A 23617-nucleotide genomic window follows, 5' to 3' on the forward strand; every position below is an offset into this window, starting at 1 on the left:
CATACAATGTAAGAAAACGCGTTGATGAAAGCATTGAAAATCACGGTGAACAATTCCAGCATTTATTGAAAACTTGTAAGTACTGCTTTTATAAATGTTAATATTACTTTGTAAATGAATAAAAAGGGCTTTTTGTCATTTGGGTTGCGCGACTTTACATTCACCCGTTTTATGCATACGGAGCGGGCGAAATCGCGACATGGATGCTAGTTATATTAAAGAATATTTAATTAAAGAAAACACAGATCAGTTACTAAGTAACAAATTCAATTATAAACAACTACATTTCAAATTTACCTAACACATTTTATAATTATGTAATATATATTTGTAAGTTTATAAATATTAAAAAAAAAAAGAATCTATAACATTATATTTCGATCAAAAGTTACAACAAATTATAGCTCATTGAAGAGCATTCAATTGCAGATTGAGAGCTCCAAGGCTCAAACTTGGATACACTTTCATTATTACTTTTATTTTCCTGGCAAGCAAAGTATGGTAATCAGTCAAAAAATGGGGTTTGGGTTTTTTTCATTTCTCGAGATTTCACGACCCAGAGACCCAATAAAACTAAATCATTGGAGGGTAATATTCGTACGTACGTATTTGTGTGTTAGCGTGTTCGAAGCTTAACTCTTGGATAAACCGTTTTTGATAAAATTTCGCATAGGGACTAGTGTATATGAGGCAAATTGTTGGTAAAACTTTGGGGTCAGTATCTCCAGGGGGTGGGGTAAATAATTTCTTTGGGGTCAATTTTCTCAAAATTTTGCAAGCGTAATCCCACTACATATTAAACTGAGCACATGCATCAATCCCAGTTTATATTAGTTTGTGGATATGTGTACATGCTTACCATTTTAAAAAAAATTTTCCACCTAAATTCTCCTCCTCTGTAAAAAATCAAAAAACCTGTTTTCATTTATTGCATATTTTTAACCGAATTTTTTTATGCCTTCCTAACCACAGTGGACCCCAAAAAAATACTTTAGGGACAATATTGGAAGTGGGAAAGACGATCAAAGTTTAAAAATATCGATTTTTGGATTTTTTATACTTTTGTCATGTATGATTATTTTTCCATTATATAAGAATAAACAATTAATTCCAAGGAAGTGTAAAAACTTTGCTTGTTTTATTCTTTAATTTTTATATAATAGCTTTAAAAAAAGTAAAGTTATTTCAGTTATATATTCGAGCACTACAGCATATGGAGGTGCAGCTCATTCATTGTTAAACGAATGCTTTCTGTTGCATATCGATATCTCTGGGTTAAACCCGGATGCTTCCTAATTATAACTTTATTTTATTACTTTTCATAATATAGACATAAAAAAAGTTGTTAAGATGTTAAATTTGTGTAAGTCAATAGCAGGAGGGGGTATAGCTCAGTGGTAGAGCATTCGACTGCAGATCGAGAGGTCCCCGGTTCAAACCCGGGTGCCCCCTGTTAGTTTTTTTATCGTTGATTTTTTGTAACTAATTTATTAACTAGCAAGTTATCAAGAGATAAATTTAATGAACTCTTTAACTGAGCAACACGTTATCATGAAATTTTAACAAATTATTCGAATATACCTATCGTAAGAGGAAATATTATTATATATTACGAAGGTAGGAAAATAACCATTTAATTTTTCCAACGAACAGTTCGTTGTTGAATTCAATATGTATGAATGTAACTGTGTGAACACTGTTTGATTTCAGATTCGGATTAAGCTCATCATTAGAGGATACAAAAATACACGAATGGCCGCCAAAATATTTTTTTTTTAATAATCATTACGTAATAACGGTGTAAGCTATGAAATTAGTTCAAACGCGCTTACATAAGATTTACTAAAATGTATAAAAAAATATAAATATTAATTTTGTAAATCAAGTGTAAGTATACCCCAAAATGGCGGAAAAACTAAATTTATAATTATTAAAAAAAAAATAATAAAAATAAAACACGCTATAGAACAGCCAAAAACACGAGAAAAATTATAGTAACGTATGTTGCGTAACTAGAAGTTAGAAATAATAACTTCCTTATAAATGAGTTAATTATTGAGAGAACACTAATAATAAGAAGAATGTTCGACACAAAAAAGTCTTACTAGACTTTTCATTGATAATTGGTTTTATTATTGAATTTCATTCATTCATATTGTTCTGCCATAGGGCAAATCCTGTCACGGCTGCTGTTCTTCACCTTCTTCTATCCTTTGCTACCTTTTTGTTTCTGCATATTTTCCCTTTTCCATAAATCCATCCATCATTTGAAATCTCTTCCTTCGTATTTTTTTTTTCCTTCGATTCACCAAGCCTTCTAACGCAACTACAATAAACACACACCTTCTTCTTATTCAAAGTTCTAACTAGTTCCTTTTCCTATATTCAATCACATTTAGCATTTTCCTGTTCTCTCCGATTTTCCTTAATACTTCTTCATTTATTGAATAGTCTTGCTACCTGATATTATGATTCTGCGCTACACCCACATCTCTTTTGGGTGTGTAACTCTTCAACATACGAAGAGTTATTAATTCGTATAAATGAAAAAAAAATTAAATTGTAAATATTAACCTAATTTATAACTTTCGGACTTTTTCTTCTTATTTTAGTACCGATTTTGGGTTATTTGTTCTAAGAATTTTCAATCGTTCAGTTGAAATTTATTTTAGATTACATGTGTACCACTCTTTTTAATTATGACTTTACAACCATTGCCGAGTTTCTTAACAAATCATCTTTAATATATCTTTTAACTACTGACTGATAGACATTTTGCAGCTGGTGAAAATCTTCCAGGTTAACTACACCTTCACCTGCCGTAACCTTCACAGAGGTAATCAATTAGGACTTATTTGCTTCTAGTTTGACTATACAACTTCACCTGTTTCTTTTATCAGTACCCTCAAAATAAAGGCTGTTTCGCTTCATCCTTAACACCCTTTCTAACTTTATGTTTTCTGTTATCGCCTTGTTCTTCCCTCCGTTCTTCATTGTCAACTTACATAATGAATTACAACAGCAGATCTAAATAACTAGTAGCATTCCTTAATAATGAATTACAACGGCAGATCTAAAAAACTAGTATTATTCTTTACACACAATCATTCATTAACCACACACACATCAGCCCCTTATGTCATACAATTTTCAATCGAAGATTTATCGACAATTTATCGTCGATAATTAAATTTTTTAGTATAGTTCACTTTTTTAAAGATACTTTCTTTGTTTATATATATATATATATATATATATATATATATATATATATATGTGTGTGTACGCACACACATATATACATTTGCACGCTTGCACTCAAACAGAAAGAAATAATATCTATTCTATGCGTACAAAAGAATGTTTGTGTATCAGTTTATAACAGATTTACAATTTATACTTTTATACAGTTGACTTTTATACCGATCTACAATTCCGATCGCAGAGGAAAAGTTAATTCGGATCGCGATGAAATTTGCACATGAACAGTTCCAAACAAGAAGAAAATTGTTATCTAAATGCATGGAAATATTATACAAATTTTTATAAATTTATCAGTTTGTGAATAAATGTAAATGTCTTCATTCGGCGAGTACTACTGCATCAATTTCAATGAATCGTTTTTTAATTTTGTTTCTTTTTTGCAGAAAAAAGTTCTCTTTTTATAACCTATATTGTTAAAAGTACGCGGTGTGACGCCGCGGATAGCTTCCAGTTATTCTACAAAAATATTAAGATTTTTGAAACTTTTTTTGGCTTGATATGCCATGCCTGAATGGGAAAGTTTTTATTTGGAAAGTTAATAATTTTTTTTTTAGTGATTATTAATTATTTTTTATAGCATATTTCTGTACTACGGTATGTAGGTCTGCAGAGGCAGTTTAATCGAGGTACTCGATTGTGGTAGGATCCCGGGTGGCTAGGGTTTCGGTTTAGTCATCGGATTGGTTGGAAGTAGGCGCATTGGCATCGTGCCACAGTTATATTGGTATTGTTTGTGATTCGCTTTGGGGCTTCAGCTGGCGGGGGTGGCCGCGCCCCCGGGGTATGTTAACCCGTGCGACCGGTGGCGAGGCTTCCATCCACCGGTGGCGGTCGTGTTCGTGACTTGGTAATACCACGCGAGACACTATGATGGGACAGGGTGGTGGTGCGGGGGTTGTCTCCTGTTCCTGTGCGAACCGCAATGAGGTTGCGTTCCCCTGGTTAGGTGACCTAAAATGGTCAACTTAATTGGATGTAGGTCTGAATCTCTATGTTACGTAAGACATAATTTTGATTGGTATGAGTGTAGCACTGATTTAACTTTTAACTCGTTCGTTTTTTTGAGACATTCACAGTCACAAACGGTGCTGTCAAATCTGTATTAGGCGCGGGGTTCGCGATTCCATGGTTTCGGTCAGTTAGTTTGGGGGAATCATGTTACGTTGGATGTGAAGATGTCCATATGAGGCCTACGTGAAGGCGAAATTTGATTTGTATTTTACTGATGCAAATGTCTGCCGAGGCATTTACATCGGTGACATCCCGACCGAGGCCTGGCTGATGACTGTGAGATGTAATCAGTTAAAGGACCTAAAGACGACCTCCGGTAAAGCCCCTCAGGGCTTGGAACGGAGGGGTTGGTGTGGCGACCGGTAACGTCACAAGGTGGGTGTCATCCCCCTACGGGGTAGGTATGTACTGCGTAAAGCGTTATTAAAGACTAGAGGACTTTTGTATAATCTCTGTATTACTTCCAATTTTGTAGGCGCAGTAGAGTAAAATAAATAAATTTATTGTAATGAATAATATTATTTATTAAGTGAGACGGGATAAAATCCATATCACGGAGTTCGTTAGAACTTCGTCGGTAAGAGACAACGAAGTCAACGAAGTACGTTTACAGTTCTAAACCTAACCTAACCTAACAGTGAAATAAAAATGGGGGAAAGAAATAAGCGTGAAAATATTATATTTCAGTTCAATTAGATTAGTAATAAAGAATATTTTCAAAAAATACCTCTAATTTTGTTAGACAAAGTTTTTTTTCCATTTGATGAACCGCGAGACTTGAATATGTAATTTTATTCATTTTTAAAAAATTTGCCCTTACGATTCGCACCACTAGATAGCAGTACTTGATAGTACTAGGTAGCGTACAAAAACTTGATAATATACTTGAAATAATAAAATTTTAAAGAAAATATACTACAGCTTGTTTTAATAGTAAATTCTGTTATGTAAATGAAAATACTATAGATGAAACAATTTTTTTAATTCCCATCACTTCTTTAAAAAAAAAAGAAAAAGAAAAAGTATTAGTTTACAAGAGATTATACTAGTTTTATTAAAAAAGGAATAAATAAAACAGAAATAAATTCGATTGGGAAAATCGAATTTAACGATAAAAATCGAGAGTTACACTTACAAAGTAATAAGTGCAATATTACATCACTGATATTCAATTCGAAAAGGTATTAATTTTATTAAAAAAAAAAAAATATTGTATGAAGTAAATGATATGACTATCAACAAAAAAAAAATTGGATATGAAATGCAATTTGCTTGTTCTAAGGCAATAAATTTTAATAATAAATCTATAAGATAACAATCAGTAATTCATAAAAAACAATAAAAGAATAATCTAACAAAACGCAGTGACATCAAAAAAAATTACAATGAAATTGTAAACCGTACGGTAAGAGTCTCGCAGATATCATTTCTTCCTCTCAAAAAACAAAAATTTCTGTAATATAAATAAAACTGTTTTTAACCAAACGATACTGATCTCAAAAAAGGTAAGACACTACATTTCTATTATCAAAATCTGTTATTAATATAGAATTTTCTTTTAAAAAAAACATGTTAAATATGTGTAATAGACAATACATATACAATAATAGATAAAAAACAATTTTTAAGCATTCCATATAATAAGAAAAAAAAATTTGTTACAACACTCTTACCGGCTTGATTTCATTTAATAAACAAAGAATGATCATAAGAATTGTATTATTTCTGTAAATGTGATATTTATTAAATATAAATGAAATCGGACCGGTAAGAGTTTTGTAACTAATTTTTTTTTTTTTTTGCTTATTACATGGAACACTTAAACATTGTATTTTTTTGGTTTTATTTACATTACAACGGTATCAGTAGTTTATCGGATTGAAATATGTTTTATCTACTTTTATAAAAACAAAACATTCAATTATAATTTAATTAATAACATTATTAAAATTTAGAATTTTTATTGATTAAAATTTCATTATTCTTAATCTGAATTACACAGAAATTAGGATTAAAGATATTCAGATAACAGGAAACTCGCTCCCGTTGTAGGCGCACGTTTGTACTTTTTATATCATCTCTTGGTGATAGTATTTATTATAGCGTGAATAAAAAGTAAAATTTATTTATAAATCTCTAATAGCTTATTAATTACTGAGGAGAGGAAGGAATTCTTCAATGTAATCAAAACAACATTTTTCAATTAAAAATTGTTTGACTTTTTTCAAAATGTTTTTTTATCACACTGGAACCAAAACATATGCTAATTTCTCTGTGACCATGGCCCTACCCTAAATGAGATAGTTAATATTCAAATTATGTTATTCTGTTAACCTTCCATCTATTTCTTAAATTTTTTTTAGGTTGTAACAATGAGTATTTAGAATTCGTAAAATCTGCCTCCCTACAACACATTATTATTTTATAAGTAAATAATAAAGAACCGTCTATAATAATTATAGATTATTAACAGATTGCCTAAATGAACAATGCACGCTCAGGAACGTTATCAATTTGCTGAATAATAAAGTTAATGTTGCTGTAAAAGATATTTACAGTTACATTAACGAGTTGAGGTTAAATGCGTTCTTGAACAATTGGAAAGGATTTATGGTAACAATAATTTACAACAAAACATCTTATAAATATACAAAATATATATTAATATATGCATAAGGCAATATAATTATCACTATTATTTACTAAATTAAATATTCACAATAACATCTTATGACGGCCTTTCTCTTATGACGGCAGTTTGCCATGTGGTGTTCTCTTGGATGAAGGTAAAAAAACATTAAAGATGTCTTTTGTGTGATTATGCGGATTGAAGATTACTTCCTGACTGTACCAAATATAAACATTTTGAATTGTGTGTATGTGTGTGCGTATATATATAGATAATTACTTAAATAAGTAGCTTAAAAAAATGATTAAATTTTACCTATCCATCCTAATGACTCAAATAAGAACACATTAACACTATTTATTATAATTGTATATATTCGATAACAACTCGTTCGTAAAGATTTACATGATGGTGGAGGCTAGAAACCTTCATAGAGCGCATTAATTCAGATTCCTATCTTAGTAAAGATATAGGCTTCGGATCAGAATTTGTTGCCCGTGGTTACCCTGTCCTTATATTTACAATGGGCTTAATTTTATTCAAATGCAATTATCCAATCACTGTAATTTATTAGTGAGTTTCATCTTCTAAACATTTATATTTTTAATCAACTGGGCTGCTGGTTGTATGAATTAGCAGTCTAACGATACATAATTTTTTACAGAACTTTATCCGTTTATAATTTTAGTAGCGAAAGGGTGTACAAATCTATTATCAATTCTTTTGCAAACGTTTATTTTGGAATAGTAATAAATGATTGTACCAAAATAAATTGTTACTTTATTGTAGTTTTTCACTAAAGATATTAAAATCAAAAATTTCATATTCGCCTAGAGGGGATGGTAATGTTTTGAATTTGTATCGATACTTTTGTATTGCTATTTTTTCCTTATCGTACAGTCCGTATCTAATTTTTATTATTCGTTCTTAAATATACTTCATTAAAAGTTTTGTCTACTGATTTCAGTTATAGATAAATTGTAATGAAACGTTAATGCGATTAAATTATCACCAGCGGAAATGCTGCACGGATGCGTGCAACCAGGCAGTCAATGTTGTTGGGCGCCTTGCGCATTGGTCTGTCGGCTAACATGTCGTCGACAGAGGCGTGGCTATGTCCAGTCTTCTCGTCCAGACAATTTTGACCCCACGTTGGGCGCCACTTGTCACCGAATGGCTTCGACGGCACGTGGCAATTAATAACCTTATGGTAGCCCTGAAAAGGGCTGTTATCATCGAATGGCTTCGACGGCTCATAACCTTGCGGTGGCCCTGAAAAGAGCGATTTTTTCGTTAGCTCTAAGAAGAGCTATTGGGTCCGGAAGCTGGTCTCCGGCGAAGTCAGGGAGTTGCGGCTCGTCCATTGAAGACCGGGCTTCCCTCAGAAACAGTTGGGCCCCCAGCCCAGCGTGGCAGTGGTGGCCCCCAGATCCCCTCAGTGTTGGGTCGGCGTCGGTCGTCCTTCGCCGGCGCGGCTAAGGCGGTTCTCCCCGAGCGAACCCACGTTGGGCCGACTCCTGCTGCTGAGTCCGCCAGTGAGCTGGAGCAGAAAGGTAGCGTCCGCGTCCAGCGGCACCCTCAGTGGGCCGGCTAAGGCTGCTGCTCCGGCGGGGATGTTGGCATCCGTCGGGAGGTCCCACGTTGAGGAAGCCAGAGAACTTCTTCTGTCTTCTTCCATCTTCTTCTTTTTCTTCTTCTTCTTCTTCGTCTTCTCCAAGTGGTGGTCGACGAAAATTCACTCATGTGCACGCTCTTTTATTGGAGCCTGAGAGTGGTGGGGCCGCAGCGCCGCTATGGTGACAGAACTGCGCGGTCATATGCGCGACGGGATTGATGCTTGTACCAGCGCGTACGTATACTGTGTGCCAGCTCAGAGTAGCTACCGTGTTCGTCCGCCGATACTAAATTTGGCATATATGTGGTAACAATGTGTAAATGTATGTATATACTTTTGAACTGACAGTGGTTTTGAGGTCTGAGGGAATCGCGAAGAAATATCTAAATTTTTCGGAAGTTGAATCATGGTACCCATTACAGTAGGTAGCTTTCTTATGAAATCTACCTAAACATTAATGTTTTTATTGCTTTAGCAACCCTTGCTAACTAAAAGGAGAAACCGGCTGCATATTACCGAACGCGGCGACTTACGGCTATTTTGAAATAAATTCGAGCTTGGTAACAACAAACTCGTTAAAGCACGTCAGATTCACTCTTCACAATAATGTAAGTTTAATTTTTCAATTGAAAGCTTTGTTGTAATTATTTCATTATTATATTGATTATTGCATTGTTATTTTACTTTCACCATTGTTGTAATACATTTGTGTAACTATAAAGACACAATTGTAATTTTTCTGAAAGCAATTTTAATAAAAATACTTCCAAATATGCTTAAATATGCATTTTAATTACTCTCATTTAAAACTCAAGTTTCGACTCAGAAATAGGATATGCCACGATTAAAAACAATAATTGCACTTGCTGTTTTTAAGAACGCATCTTAAAAACAGTAATTGTAATTATTATTTTTTTCTGATAGTAAGTATAAGAATTTTGGGGACGCTAGAAAATTGTTGATTCTCATGTGGGCGGTGTTATCATCTATATAACACAAATCTTACTTCAAACAGTGCAAATTTGGTAATAGAAGTTAATACAATAAAATGAGATGTAAAAAATGTAATATAACAATAAATGCGACATACAAATATATGATATATCAATATTTTATATATGTTTAGGTTCATATATTATCACCAAGTACAAGTTACATATACCTTAGCGAACTCGTGATGAGGTATGATCGTGAGACGTTCTCTCTTATATGTTATTGAGATCCCATTTTACATATAAGAATCCCGTTTAGCCGCCTAGCGGTCGGTTAGGTTTTGTGTGTGTGTGTGTGTGTGTGTGTGTGTGTGTGTGTGTGTGTGTGTGTGTGTTTGTGTGTGTGTGTATGTGTGTATGTGTGTGTGTGTGTCTGTGTGTGTGTGTGTTTGTGTGTGTTTGTGTGTGTGTGTGTGTGTGTGTGTGTGTGTGTGTGTGTGTGTGTGTGTGTGTGTGTGTGTGTGTGTGTGTGTGTGTGTGTGTGTTATTTAATATATGCGGAACTCAAATGAGACAGCGAAGTATAAAGGAAAGTTGCTCATAAAGGAATAATCATTTAGGGAAAAATAGAGAAAGAAATTTAGTACTATTTCCGCAGAGACTTCTCAACAACGAGAATGTAGGCTCTCATAAATGAGAACAACAGTCGATTCTTACGGAATGAAAGTCGAGGTCATGCTCATCGTGTCAGTTTAATACAGTACGTTATCAAATGAAACGTAAGAGCAATGTTCTCAACCCCTCGGCTTGATATACGAAGAAGAAAAGTTACCGAAAACTGTACTCATAAAATTTGATGACGAGACTATTGGTCATAGAATGAAAGTTATTGAAGGTTGCGTAGCCATTTCACCAGTTTGTACAGAATTCCAAGCGACAAAGGGATATGGAGATGACGAGCGCAGAATTCCAACTCGAATATTAAGCTGGGCTGTACTTGTTCATAAACTGCAGGGTACAACTCTTGACAGGGCAGTGATAAACCTCGGCAAGAAATGCCAAGGTGTAGATTTATGTCGCTCTTAGTCTAGTTAAAACTTTAGAGGAAATAGCCTTGTCTGATTTGGACCCAAACAAGTTATTAAATAGGCCCATGATGAAAAAGCTGTGACAGAAATTATGCAGTTGCATAATCTATCAAATTAATATGTTTCATTATTGCGAATAGACATTTGGTACGTACAATTAGGAAAAAATACGTTGTATGAGGCTAACAATAGATGTTAGTTAATTTTGGCACGTACAAAAAAAAATTACATTGGATGCCTCATCCATTTTAGCCTCTAAAAACAAGTACTGGTTTATTTTGGAATGTTCAATTTTGAAAAAAGATATATGTTTTTTAAATCTTACGTTCCATAATCAATAATGATTATGGAACGTAAGATTTAAAAAAAAAAATTACGTTTCGAGGTTAAAAAAAGGTTTGCGAGTACCCAGTTTAAATAAGGGAACTTCTTGTATGATTATTTATTTAATATTGCAAAATTAGAAGTTATTATTACATCGTATAAATATAAATATTTTTATTAAAATTTTGAAATTAGGGATAATACATTTTTCACCATTTTATGTAAATATTAAATGCAGATTTAATATTTATACGGAGTTTAAAAGAATGTAGCCAAGAAAAAAGGAATGATTGTTTATGGAAGAAAAATAGAGAAAGAAATGACAATAACATTTCCACGGAGACTAAACAACCATAATATAGGCTGTTAATAATATCCTAGTCATACAGGGGACAGAGCGACACGGTACTGGTACGAACGGTCAGTGGCTAAGGGTGTCGAACCGTTCAAGTTTTTGATATTTTTCCTAAGATTATCATCGGATTTAATTATAATTTATATGGGACCATTCCGAAAGTATACTCTTTTGATTAAAAAAAATTATCAAAATTGATTTACTAACGCCGGAGAGATATTACGTTAAAAAAATCCAGAATTTATAACCTTCTCCTTTTTGAAGTCAGTTAAAAATAAGATTAAATGAGTTTCTGAACTTCTTACGATATCAAAAAAACATAACCTAACGCTCGATTCGCTCGCTAACCCCGTTCATTTAATTAACCGTAAATAGATGGTATATTCAAATCCGTTAATAACGGATTTGAATATTAGATCGTGGATAACACTGTTCTTTAGTGGTTGGGTTTCAATTAACCACACATCTCAGAAGTGGTCGACCTGAGACTGTACAAAACTGCATTTCATTTACACTCATACATATCATCCTCATTCATCCTCTGAAGTAACTAGGCGGTTCCGGAGGCTAAAATTCATAAAAAGAAGGATATATTAAATTGGCCATTGTTCAATAATTGTATATAATAACAAATTATTCAATCCGAAAATAATATATATTACACTTTTACATTACTGAATTACGAAATGTTTGGTTAGGGTACTGTGTAACTTACGATGAACATAACGCGGTTGAAAAGCGTATTGACACTTTTTTTATGTTTTATCTGAGTCGTTTCCATTAGAATAGTGTACATAAAAATATTGTTATTTGAATAGTAATGTTTGTATCTCAGTTGACTTTTTTATTCCCTTCTTATACGTTAAGAAAAAGTAAAAACATTCATCATTATTATTTCAACAGAAAATGACAAAATTTAAAAACTACGGTAGACCGACATTTTTTTCTTGTTTACTGAAAATTAACAATGACCATAACAACTCATGCCAAGATTATTGACTTTTAAATGCGCGTTATCTTTCTAAATAATTAACAAATTTTGTTATAAATATTTCATGAAAGTCAGTACAGCCGTTATGGAGTTAGAAGTGTATAAAAAACGGAACACTTAAATCTCCTCCAGGTAATAAGTGGTTAAATATTTAAGATCCTTTAAAAGTAAAATGCTATAATATTTTTCAATTTATAACTATTAAAAAAAAAGAAGTGATTTATAACATAATTAGAGCCATTAGCATGAGGGGGTATAGCTCAGTGGTAGAGCATTCGACTGCAGATCGAGAGGTCCCTGGTTCAAACCCGGGTGCCCCCTGTCGAATAATCGACACTTAGAAAGTTGAATATTATAATATAAATGACATGAATTTAAATTGCATTTATTGTGCATAACTTAGTGGTAGTAAATTGAACCTGGAATAGAATTCCCCAGTTCTAAATAAACTGATACTTTTTAAGTTTTTGAATTAAAAAAGTATTGTGGTTGCCTATTTAGAATTTTACATTACGTACTATAGCGTAGAATTAATGTCAAGATTACTACCTCCTGGTAATTGCAATCTTGATTTTATTACTCATAAATTTACGGATAAAGAGAGAAACATTTCTTTACGAATACTCTCTTTCTCTTCAGATAATCTCTCTCTCTCTCCCTCTCTCTCTCTCTCTCTCTCACTCTCTCTCTCTCTCTCTCTCTCTCTCTCTCTCTCTCTCTCTCTCTTTCTTACTTTCCTTAAAACTGAGAGTAATTGTATTTTTTTATAATAAATGAAAAAAATTACTAATAAACACTACATTTCAATTCAAAAATAAGTAGAGGTTGTTCAAAAATTCTAAAATTGTACAGTAATAAAAATATTATAATACAATCTGTTAGAACACCAACGCCTGCAATTATTAATCAAATAAAACTAAACTAAGCGTTCCACAACCTAGCACACAGTAGGCGTATACATGTTCGCTGAGTCAGACCTGATGTAACACTATGATGTTGAACGCAACTTATTTAACATGTAACTTGTATAACACAGCTCTCAGTTTTAAGTAATTATTTTTTCTATTTTCCTTTGAGATGACGTACATCGACTGCTATAAGAATGTGTGAAAATCTTTTCCCTATGAGAATGGAAATTTGTAGCGTATGAAAAATGCCATTCGGGGTTCGAACCCAGGATTCTACTGTTTTTAAAACACTGTCTTATTTACAAATCGACATTAAACAGAAGTGAATTAATTTTTCCATTTCCCTATTCTGTTGATTCCAGAAATGAAATCTTGACTTCCTAAAAAAAATCATAGAGAGTAAGATTTTTCAAATGCAATAATCACATGTCTGTCGTTTTCTCCTACCAGTTTTCCAGCTACTGCCGGGTCTAGGTCTGTCTGTGCTGGGCAAATTCAATTGCCGCTACCGAATTGCCAGTTCTGATGAAGTGCAATCTAAGGGAAAATATACCGGAAAAAATATAGTCTGGAACAGACTCAGGTTCACCATTCCTGAGATGTGTAGTTAATTGAAATCCAACCACCAAAGAACTCCGGTATCTACTGTGTAACATTCAAATCCATATAAAAACATATCCCTTTCGACACGTCGGAAAGCGGAGGTAGATTTCACCTCTGCTAAGTAGGGGAAAAATATATTTCCACCTTAAAATTAAGAAAAGCTTCAAATTTACTCAATACGACAATGGTTGCATGTTAAAAAATTTTCACATGGTTGGTGGTATCATAAAATTTTACTTAGATAAGTTTTAGGCCCTTATCCAAAGAATAGTAGGAACTTTAAACGAGTCCGATATTTTACTTAAGAAAGTTATAGCGATATTTTGTTTTTTCGAAAAAGCTCCTCCTTTTTCACCCCCATAGTCCGATTTTTCACATTAACGAACTCCACTAAGATTTTGGGTCGTAATATTTTATGTATCAATTTGAAAGTGATTGGCGTAAAATTACAGGAGTTATCGCGTCCACAGTAAAGGGAAATATATGTATAAATCTAAATATAAACTTTTGAACTGATGGTGGTTTTGGGGTCTGGGAGTTGTGAAATGCGAAGATATGTCGAAATTTTCCGGAAGTCGAATCATAGTACCCATTACAACAGGTACAGTAGCTTTCTTATGAAATCTACCTAACAACTGTCTTTACAAGGACTCCAACCAGTTAGAGAATATGTAGTTACAAATATACCTAAAATTCTGTGTATAATATACTCGTATGTATATTATACATGTGTGTATGTACACATGCCACGTATACGTATCTCTCCCTCCTCCCACTCCCTCTATCTCTCTCACTCGCTCACTCTCTCTCCCTGTGTGTGTGTTGTTTTTTTTTAGTTCACAAGTATCAGCAAATACACAGGTATGTATTTAAATACTATTAACTAAAACAGACAGTTATTTCTGTAGTGAATATTTGTTTCTAGTTTTTATTTATTATTATTATTTTACTTTTAATCGCACCAACAATTAAAGTCATTAGTGACTCATCAAGATCTGTGTGAATATATGGGTAAACTTGTAGTTTTAAACAGACTCAGGCTGACCATTCCTGTTACGGGTGTTAATTAAAACTCGGCCACCAAAGAACACCGGTATCCACGATATAGTATCCATATCCGAATAAGGAACTTCCTTTAACCTCGGAACTCAGAAATAAACTGATTTGGGACCACGAGTTTACCACTAGACCAACCCGCTGGGGTTTCTGAAGTGAAATGTAGGGGTTCAGGTCTCGTCTGCTCACATGAGTCAGTATGAAGGACTAGTTAACAAAAAAGACTCCTAATCTGATTTTTTATTCCAAATGTAAATACCAGGTCATTATCGTACACCCATCAGGTTGGTCTAGCGGTGAACGCGTCTTCCCAAATCAGCTGATTTGGAAGTCGATACCATCGTTCAAGTCCTAGTAATTACTTTTATATGGATTTGAATATTAGATCGCGGATACCGGTGTTCTTCGGTGGTTGGGTTTCAAATAACCACACATCTCAGGAATGATCGAACTAAGACTGTATAAAACGAAGTGTAGTTTTATACAGTCTTTTACACCATATATATCATCCTCATTCATCCTCTGAAGTAATACCTGAACGGTAATTCCCGGAGGCTAAACAGGAAAAAGAAAGGTCATTATCGTATTAGTAAGGAAAATTAAAATAAAAAATAGTTCTTATGGCAGTCTACACGCAGGAGTAAGGGAATTGAACACACATAATTTTACCAAACTTCCTTTACTTTCGTAAAAAACAGACGTATGATGATTTGTGACGTGATGTTTGGAGATATTTATGAGGTTAAAGTCATTAAAACTATATTCGAAGATTAATAGAAACAAAAGGTAAAACTGTATTGTTGTGCATAAATCTACCACACTCAAATCTAGTAACTTAAAAAGTTTTTCATCGGTGGACAAAAAATGGAAATGAACTTTTTTTAAAAAAGCTATTTCTTACATAACTTAGGTTTACGTTGGTATCATAATTTTAATCAAATAAAAAAACTAAAGGGGGCACTCGGGTTTGAACCGAGGACCTCTCGATCTGCAGTCGAATGCTCTACCACTGAGCTATACCCCCCGACACTTACATCTCACTGTACTAAATTATTTACTAATATCACATTCCTATAATACAATATCAATAATAGAAACAATCAATAAATAATTTATTTTAAAGTCCCCTGATAAATAAATTATTTTTTGGTAACAAAAAAAAATAATAATAAAAAAAATAATTTTTATCTCCTGATTTGAGATCAATGTGTCATCAGTTAATATTTTTAACTAACATTTTCAGTAAATAGAAAATTAACTATGACACTAGGTGGTTTACACTTAAATATTTCTTTTTTCTCTTCAAATTACATTGCCTTACTGAAATTTGTATTACATCATGTATTTGTAGCGTAAGTGAAGTTAAGCATTTGGTCTTGTCCAGGTCTCTTACCATCCAGTTAATATTAAACTCCAATGCACAAAGAAAATTTTAGTATTGAAATCTACTACTAACTTTTTAAATTGGACTTGAATCAAATTATTGAAGAATTTTTTGGAGTGTACAATCATATTAATTAATTAAAAGTAGGGTATCTTAATATATATATCTCGCCTACCTACCTAGTTCATCACTTTTAAAGATTCTGGTGAATATTTTGTTTACTTCTACTAGAAGTAAACAAACGTTCTACGATATTTGGAATGCGAGTGATTTTTTAAGAAACCTTTCTTTCTTTACACGTTTTTTAATACCTAGAGGGATAACGATCTGTTACTGGGTTTAATTTTAGTTGATCAACAAAAAAATCATTTTTTTGTGTCTTCCTAGGGGTTGTAGATTAAATTGATACTTAATTACTGGTATACTTAATTACTGGTATAATTACTGAGATACTTTTTTAAGTGGAGTTATTTCTTCGTTCCTTTTTTTACTATCACCTTCCTCCTTCCATACTGGATTTTATTAAAATTTTCTGAATTCTCGGTAGATCCGTGACAAACTTCTTAAATCACGCTTAGATATATTGCTTCCTACTTTACAAGCGTAAACTTGTACTTGTTTCCTACCTGGTGATAATGCATTATGACTACTTTAATGGATTTAAGACTTTTGGTTTAAGTCGAACCTGTTCATCATTATAATACGATCGTCTTAATACATATTCTTTAGGTGATCTTTATTATCTAGAATTTCTACATTCTCCATGAAGATTACATTTCAAAAGCCTCTTCTGTTCTTTTCTGGGTTACCTATTGTACATATTTCGTACCGTAATTTTTTTCTAATGATGAATTAATTCACCACAGAAGCTTACAAAGAAACTTGTAGTGGGAATATAAAGATGGAAATTATATTGGACGAATGGCCGGCATATCGGGAAGTTGCAAACCTGCCGGAAAACTATCCACCAAACAGTTAATCATTGCCCTATTTCCCGAAAGCGGACCAGAGCAGAGAGAAATATTGTATGTTTTCATTAGAAGTTTATTAATTTTGTAAATTTGTTTCTTAATTTTTGAGTAAATCAGTAGGACTTTGTGTAAATTGAACTGTAGAACAAAATTGTCGTTGCTGCAATCAACACTTATTATGTTGGTATTTTTGGCGTTTAAAAGACTCAACTAAATAATAATTTGAGTGCATGGTCTAATTGAGGTTAGATATGAGAATAGTTTTTGTGTAAAACCTTCAGTGTTACAGGAAGGCGCGGGGTGCGCGCTTCCGCGAATCAATCAGTTTGATAATTGAGGGTTATAAGTTATTGTAAGTAAGGCGATGGTAAGTTATGTAAATGACAGTGATGGAAAAGTATACCAAAGCATTTGCATCGGTGCCATCCTGACAGAGTGCAAAATGATGCATGTGATGGTTTATCAAGTTTAGAGGGTATAAAAGACAACTTCCGGTAAAGCCCTTCAGGGCTAGAAACGGAGGAAGTGGTGTGGTAACCGGATCGTCACTTGACGAGTGTCTTCCCATACGGGGTTCAGGAAGCCCGTACACAAGCTACAGATAATTAACGAAATACCGTAACAAAATGCGGTGTGGTTCAGATAGAGGAATGATAGATTCGTATATTGTACATTTCGTGTGACCTCACCGTCATAGAGATGGCAATTTATTTCAGAAAATCCTCGTTGTGATTCCCGCTTTCTGGGGTCTCCTGAAGCAAAATGATAATAAATATTTAAAAATATTTCAATAAAAAAAAGGATCAGAAAAATACTATAATTCTAAAAGCCTTAATATACAATAATTATTACAGTGCAGTAGCAAATTTTTTTTAACTTAATAAAAAAAATTAATTTAATTTAGTAAATCTTCAATTACTTGCTGAACATTAATCTATGGACCATAAATTAAAGTAAACCAGTTGATATTAGTGTTTCTTGACACATAATAGAAGAATCCTAATTAACTTTTAACAAAATAAACAATAATTATAATTCACCTATTATTTTCATATTTAAATGTTATATTTATTTAATATTATTTATAATAAAATAATAATTGCTTTAGTTCCTTGACCTACTTAAAAAAAAAAATGTATATAGAAACAAGTTTGTTTAGCACATAAGATAGTTTAATTTGAAACTAATCTACTTTTGATTCTGTGAAATTTGACAACTATTAATTATTATTTATGATTTATGTTGATCAAAGGTTCTTAATCAACCTTACACATAACACTGATAGTTTACAGGAAATTTTCAGTTGGAATACGAAACCATTTCATTCAGATGTAAAATATAAATGAAATATGAAATTTAACAATTTTTATCCTTAATATTTTTTAATGGTTTTGAAATTTATCATTAAGTAATTGTAACTTAGATAATATTGTTTAAAATAAATAAAAAACATTTAAAACGTTGATATAATACAACTAACTACAGTGGATGGATGGAAAAGTTTAATCTATAACTGGGTAAAAGTTTTTCAAGTTAGATTAAATTGAAGAAAATTTATTTAATTCTTCAAAAGGGCATTTTTGTCAAAATAAATTTTCTAAAAGAAATCAATTAAGCACTACACAATGAAATATTTTTGTACTTTTTAATAAATATTACCTACCTTTCATGTTATTAAAGATGTAATCTTATTGTATTTTTGTCTGCATGTTTGTTTGTCCCGTTTGCGTTCCTATGCCATTCATCCGATTACGATGAAACTACGCCCGTGAAGGTTTCTGAATTGGTTTGAACCCGCTAGGTAGGGCTGAGGTCAAGACATTTCGAAACATTGTATTTATATTCCTATTTGGCCCATATTCAGAAAATATATTAGTTACATAAAAATAAATATTTCTACAAAAGATGGACCCGGTAGAGGGCGTTGGGGGTCGAGATATTTAGAAAAATTGTATTTTTAATCCGATTTAGTTCATATTCAAAATATATGTTCCGTGGAAAAAATACCTCTGCAAAAAATGGACCCGCTAGATTGCGCTGGGGTTGAGATGTTTGGAAAAACTGCATTTACGGTCCGATTTGGCTCATATTCACAATATACATTAGTTACGTGAAAATAAAATTTTTTGGTAAAACTATACCCGCTAGGTGGCCCCGGTTTCGAGATATTTACGAAGCAAACAAACATATTTACATACAGACTTTCTTCTTCTATATATATATATATATATAAAAGGCAATGTTTGTATGCGTGTCCGCTATAGACTAAAAAACTACTGGACCCATTTCCGCGCGGGAAAATGAAAGAAAGTAAAATGGAGAAATGGGAGAAGAGGGAGTAAAGGAAAAGGGTAAAGGGGCATGGAAAAGGGAAGAGATGAGAAAGAAAAATTTAAAAAGAAAAAAGGGAACGGAAAGGGGTAAATGGGGAAAGGGAAAGGGCTGAAAGGGGGAAAGGGGGCGGAAAAAAATAGTAAAATGAGGAACAGGGAAACAGAGAAATAGGAAAAAGAGAAATAGGATAAAAGTGAAAGGTCAAATTTTGTGAAGTCTCGTAATGTTCAATTTTTTAATGTTTTATCAAATTTTCAATTGTGTTAATTTAATCTATATATATACTCAAATGTAGCAGTAGCGAATCATTACCGGGTCAGCTAGTATATATATATATATATATATATATATATATATATATATATATATATGTATATATATATATATGTATATATATACAAGGGTAAGTCAGTTATTATCCGCAATGTAGTTATAAATTTTATTCCAATACAAATAGGAAACTTACATATACATCATTTTTTAACATAGTCCCCTTGCATTTCAACACATTTGGTCCATCGTTGCACAAGCTTCGTGATGCCCTCATAAAAGATGGTTTTCGGTTGAGCTGCGAGCCAGGAATGCACCGCTTCTTTCACAGTTTCGTCCGAGGTAAATCGACGGCCCCTTAATGCCTCTGAGTGGACCAAACAAGTGGCAGTCAGAAGGGGCAAGATCAGGACTATACGGAAGCCGAGCCGGTACTTCAAAGTCCAGTTTCTGGAGCGTCTCAGCAGTGCGGGCAGTAGTATGTGGACGTAGTATATGAACACAACATCTTTCGACAGCAGTCCTCGGCGTTTGCTTCGAATTGCATGCTTCAGCTTGGCAGTAAGCATCTCACTGTAACGCGCACTGTTTATTTTCGAGCCCCTTTCCTCATAATGTTCCAGTGCTGGGCCTTGTGAGTCCCAAAAAACCGTAAGCATCAGTTTACCTGCGGACGGTTGGGTCTTGAACATTTTTTGCAGGGCGAATTTGGTTGTTTCCATCCCATACTCTGCCGTTTACTCTCCGGCTCGTAATGATGGATTTGTGTTTCGTCACCAGTGATGATTCTGTCTAAGAAGATGTCCCGTTGGTTACCATAGCGATCCAAATGTTTTTGGCAGATGTCCAAGCGCGTTTGTTTACGCAAGTGTGTGAGTTGTTTTGGGACCCATCTTGCACAGACTTTATGAAACCCAAGTCTGTTGTGGATGATTTCGTAGGCAGAACAGTGACTAATTTGCAGACGATGAGCCACTTCATCAATAGTTACTCGACTGTCTAAGAAAACCATGTCACGTGCACGCTCAATGTTTTCCTCATTTGTGGCGGTAAACGGTCGTTCGGCTCCTTCGTCGTGCGTAACACTTGAGCGACCGTTTTTGAATTTTTCAATCCATTCGTAGACACTCAGTTGTGGCAACACACTGTTCCCGTACTGTACCGAAAGTCTTCGATGAATTTCGGTCCCTGATACACCTTCTGACCACAAAAAACGGATCATTGAACGTTGTTCTTCTTTGGTGCAAACAGAAAGCGGAACAGCCATGGTTAACGGCAGGGCAGCGATAATGGAACTAACCCATCAGCATCAAACCTACACAGATATAATAACAATTAAACCACGCATGCGTCATCTACGCAACACGACAGTACTACCGACATAAACAAAAATACAACTAAATTGCGGATAATAATTGACTTACCCTCGTATATATTTTATATATATATATATATATACACCTTTTATTTTTATTTAAAAAGTAGATTTGTTATCTGAAAAAAACTCCTATATTACTTACCATTAATTAAACTATTCACTCAAACTAATTTTATTAATTATCAGTATAATTATTACCTAATTCTAGTAATTGTAGCCGAGAGTAAAAATGATTTAGAACAAACAATGAACGGCATAGATGAAGTCCTACGCAAGAACTATCGCATGAAAATAAACAAGAACAAAACAAAAGTAATGAAATGTGGTAGAAATAACAAAGATGGACCACTGAATGTGAAAATAGGCGGAGAAAAGATTATGGAGGTAGAAGAATTTTGTTATTTGGGAAGTAGAATTACTAAAGATGGACGAATCAGGAGCGATATAAAATGCCGAATAGCACAAGCTAAACGAGCCTTCAGTAAGAAATATAATTTGTTTACATCAAAAATTAATTTAAATGTCAGGAAAAGATTTTTGAAAGTGTATGTTTGGAGTGTCGCTTTATATGGAAGTGAAACTTGGACAATCGGAGTATCTGAGAAGAAAAGATTAGAAGCTTTTGATATGTGGTGCTATAGGAGAATGTTAAAAATCAGATGGGTGGATAAAGTGACAAATGAAGAGGTATTGCGGCAAATAGATGAAGAAAGAAGCATTTGGAAAAATATAGTTAAAAGAAGAGACAGACTTATAGGCCACATACTAAGGCATCCTGGAATAGTCGCTTTAATATTGTAAGGACAGGTAGAAGGAAAAAATTATGTAGGCAGGCCACGTTTGGAATATGTAAAACAAATTGTTAGGGATGTAGGATGTAGAGGGTATACTGAAATGAAACGACTAGCTCTAGATAGGGAATCTTGGAGAGCTGCATCAAACCAGTCAAATGACTGAAGACAAAAAAAAAATTATTAACTGAAAGAAACTATTTTATTATTTTGGATTTTATTATTTACTACATATCTTCTCTTCTTTAAAAAAAAAATCAGCATAATAAGTACATAAAAAATTTTAAACTGAATTGCATAGAAAAAAAAATATATATATTTTTACAATTTCACAACAACGATTTTTTTCTGTAATTTGATAAATTATCAACAGAATTTTAATTAGAATGATGAAAAAAAATGAGGTCAGTAGTTTTAATACAGTGGAAAAAATATCCTTTTCTACGGCTGTATTATAAATTTGAATTACAATAACATAACTTTGAATACAGGCTAGAACCTGTACCATAATGAGGGTCATAATGAAACAGATTTCCATTATGGTACAGGTGTTCAACCAACCAAAAGCCTACTCTTCAATCACTAAACAATCACAAGCACATGTTTTTTAATGTATCAGCTGTTCTTACTTCCTTGTACGAAGTAAAGGAAGTATTGTGGTCGCGATAGATTTCGGTTTTCAGATTTCAACGGAAATATCCTTTTTAACCATCATTGAATCCATTTTGACTAGTTTCGGTACGTACGTATCTCGCAAAACTCAAAAACGATTAGTCGTAGGATGTTGAAATTTTGGATTTAGGAGTAGTATAACACCTAGTTGTGCACCTCCTCTTTTGATTGCAATCGACTGAACCAGAAATGTCCAAAAAAGCCCAAAATCCAGAAACATTTGGATTTCAAACTTTTTCATAACTGCAATAATTAGCTCTCATTGGAAGCTTTTCAACGACATATATAAGTGGTACCTATTATCATTGGTTCCAGAGTTATAGCCAAACAAAACTTTAAGTAATGAAATATTTGGATCTTAGGAAAAGAGACAGGTTCAAATCAAACTTCATCTCATTGTTTTTTATTAACTTTTTTTTTAATTTAAATATATTGATTTATTCATAATTATTAACCTCTCTTGTAAAAAAAAAATTTACGATAAATAATAATTCAATAACAACAAAAAAAAAAATATTGAAATAATATCAGAAGTTTTTAAAGAAATAAAATTTTACGTACTTTCATTTTAAAAAACTGTGTAAATGTAATTTAACAAGCGTACAAGGAAGTCATGAGTTGTACACATCAGATTTTTTTTATATCATAATAATATAGACCCTAATGTTATTCTAATATCAACATATTTTCACATGAAATTTTATGAACATCAACTTAAAAATTTGATTTTAAAAAATTATATCTTCAGCTTCTGTGATCTAGGAATAATTATGTTTGGTGACAGTTATACAAATCAAATTTCTTGAGCTTGTATTGTTTTTTTATTGGGATATTTCACATCAATTTTTTCAGAATTAAATTCTCTACAAGTTTTTATAATAAATTCTATGCATTTATTACTCATTTAACAAAGTGTTTTCTATTACAAACGTAAAAAAACTTGATTTAAGACAACAAATTTTTTTGTTTTAGTCAGATATTGTGAAAATTGCTGGAAATATTGTTCTGGAACCTGTTTTACTCAATTTTTCAGTCAAAACC

The 23617-nt window shown here is 32.9% G+C and overlaps 3 non-coding genes across 3 annotated transcripts; 2 read left to right on the forward strand and 1 right to left on the reverse strand.

The window, feature by feature from the left end:
• The first annotated feature begins 1380 nt into the window (after positions 1–1380).
• Positions 1381–1452, forward strand: TRNAC-GCA (transfer RNA cysteine (anticodon GCA)). The gene has a single exon. It is a non-coding gene; the product is annotated as a tRNA-Cys (tRNA).
• An 11006-nt stretch (positions 1453–12458) lies between these two features.
• Positions 12459–12530, forward strand: TRNAC-GCA (transfer RNA cysteine (anticodon GCA)). The gene has a single exon. It is a non-coding gene; the product is annotated as a tRNA-Cys (tRNA).
• Positions 12531–15728: 3198 nt separating this feature from the next.
• Positions 15729–15800, reverse strand: TRNAC-GCA (transfer RNA cysteine (anticodon GCA)). The gene has a single exon. It is a non-coding gene; the product is annotated as a tRNA-Cys (tRNA).
• Between the last annotated feature and the right edge of the window lie 7817 nt (positions 15801–23617).

Source organism: Lycorma delicatula, chromosome 1, assembly GCF_047948215.1.
Source record: "Lycorma delicatula isolate Av1 chromosome 1, ASM4794821v1, whole genome shotgun sequence".
Classification (NCBI taxonomy): Eukaryota; Metazoa; Arthropoda; class Insecta; order Hemiptera; family Fulgoridae; genus Lycorma; species Lycorma delicatula.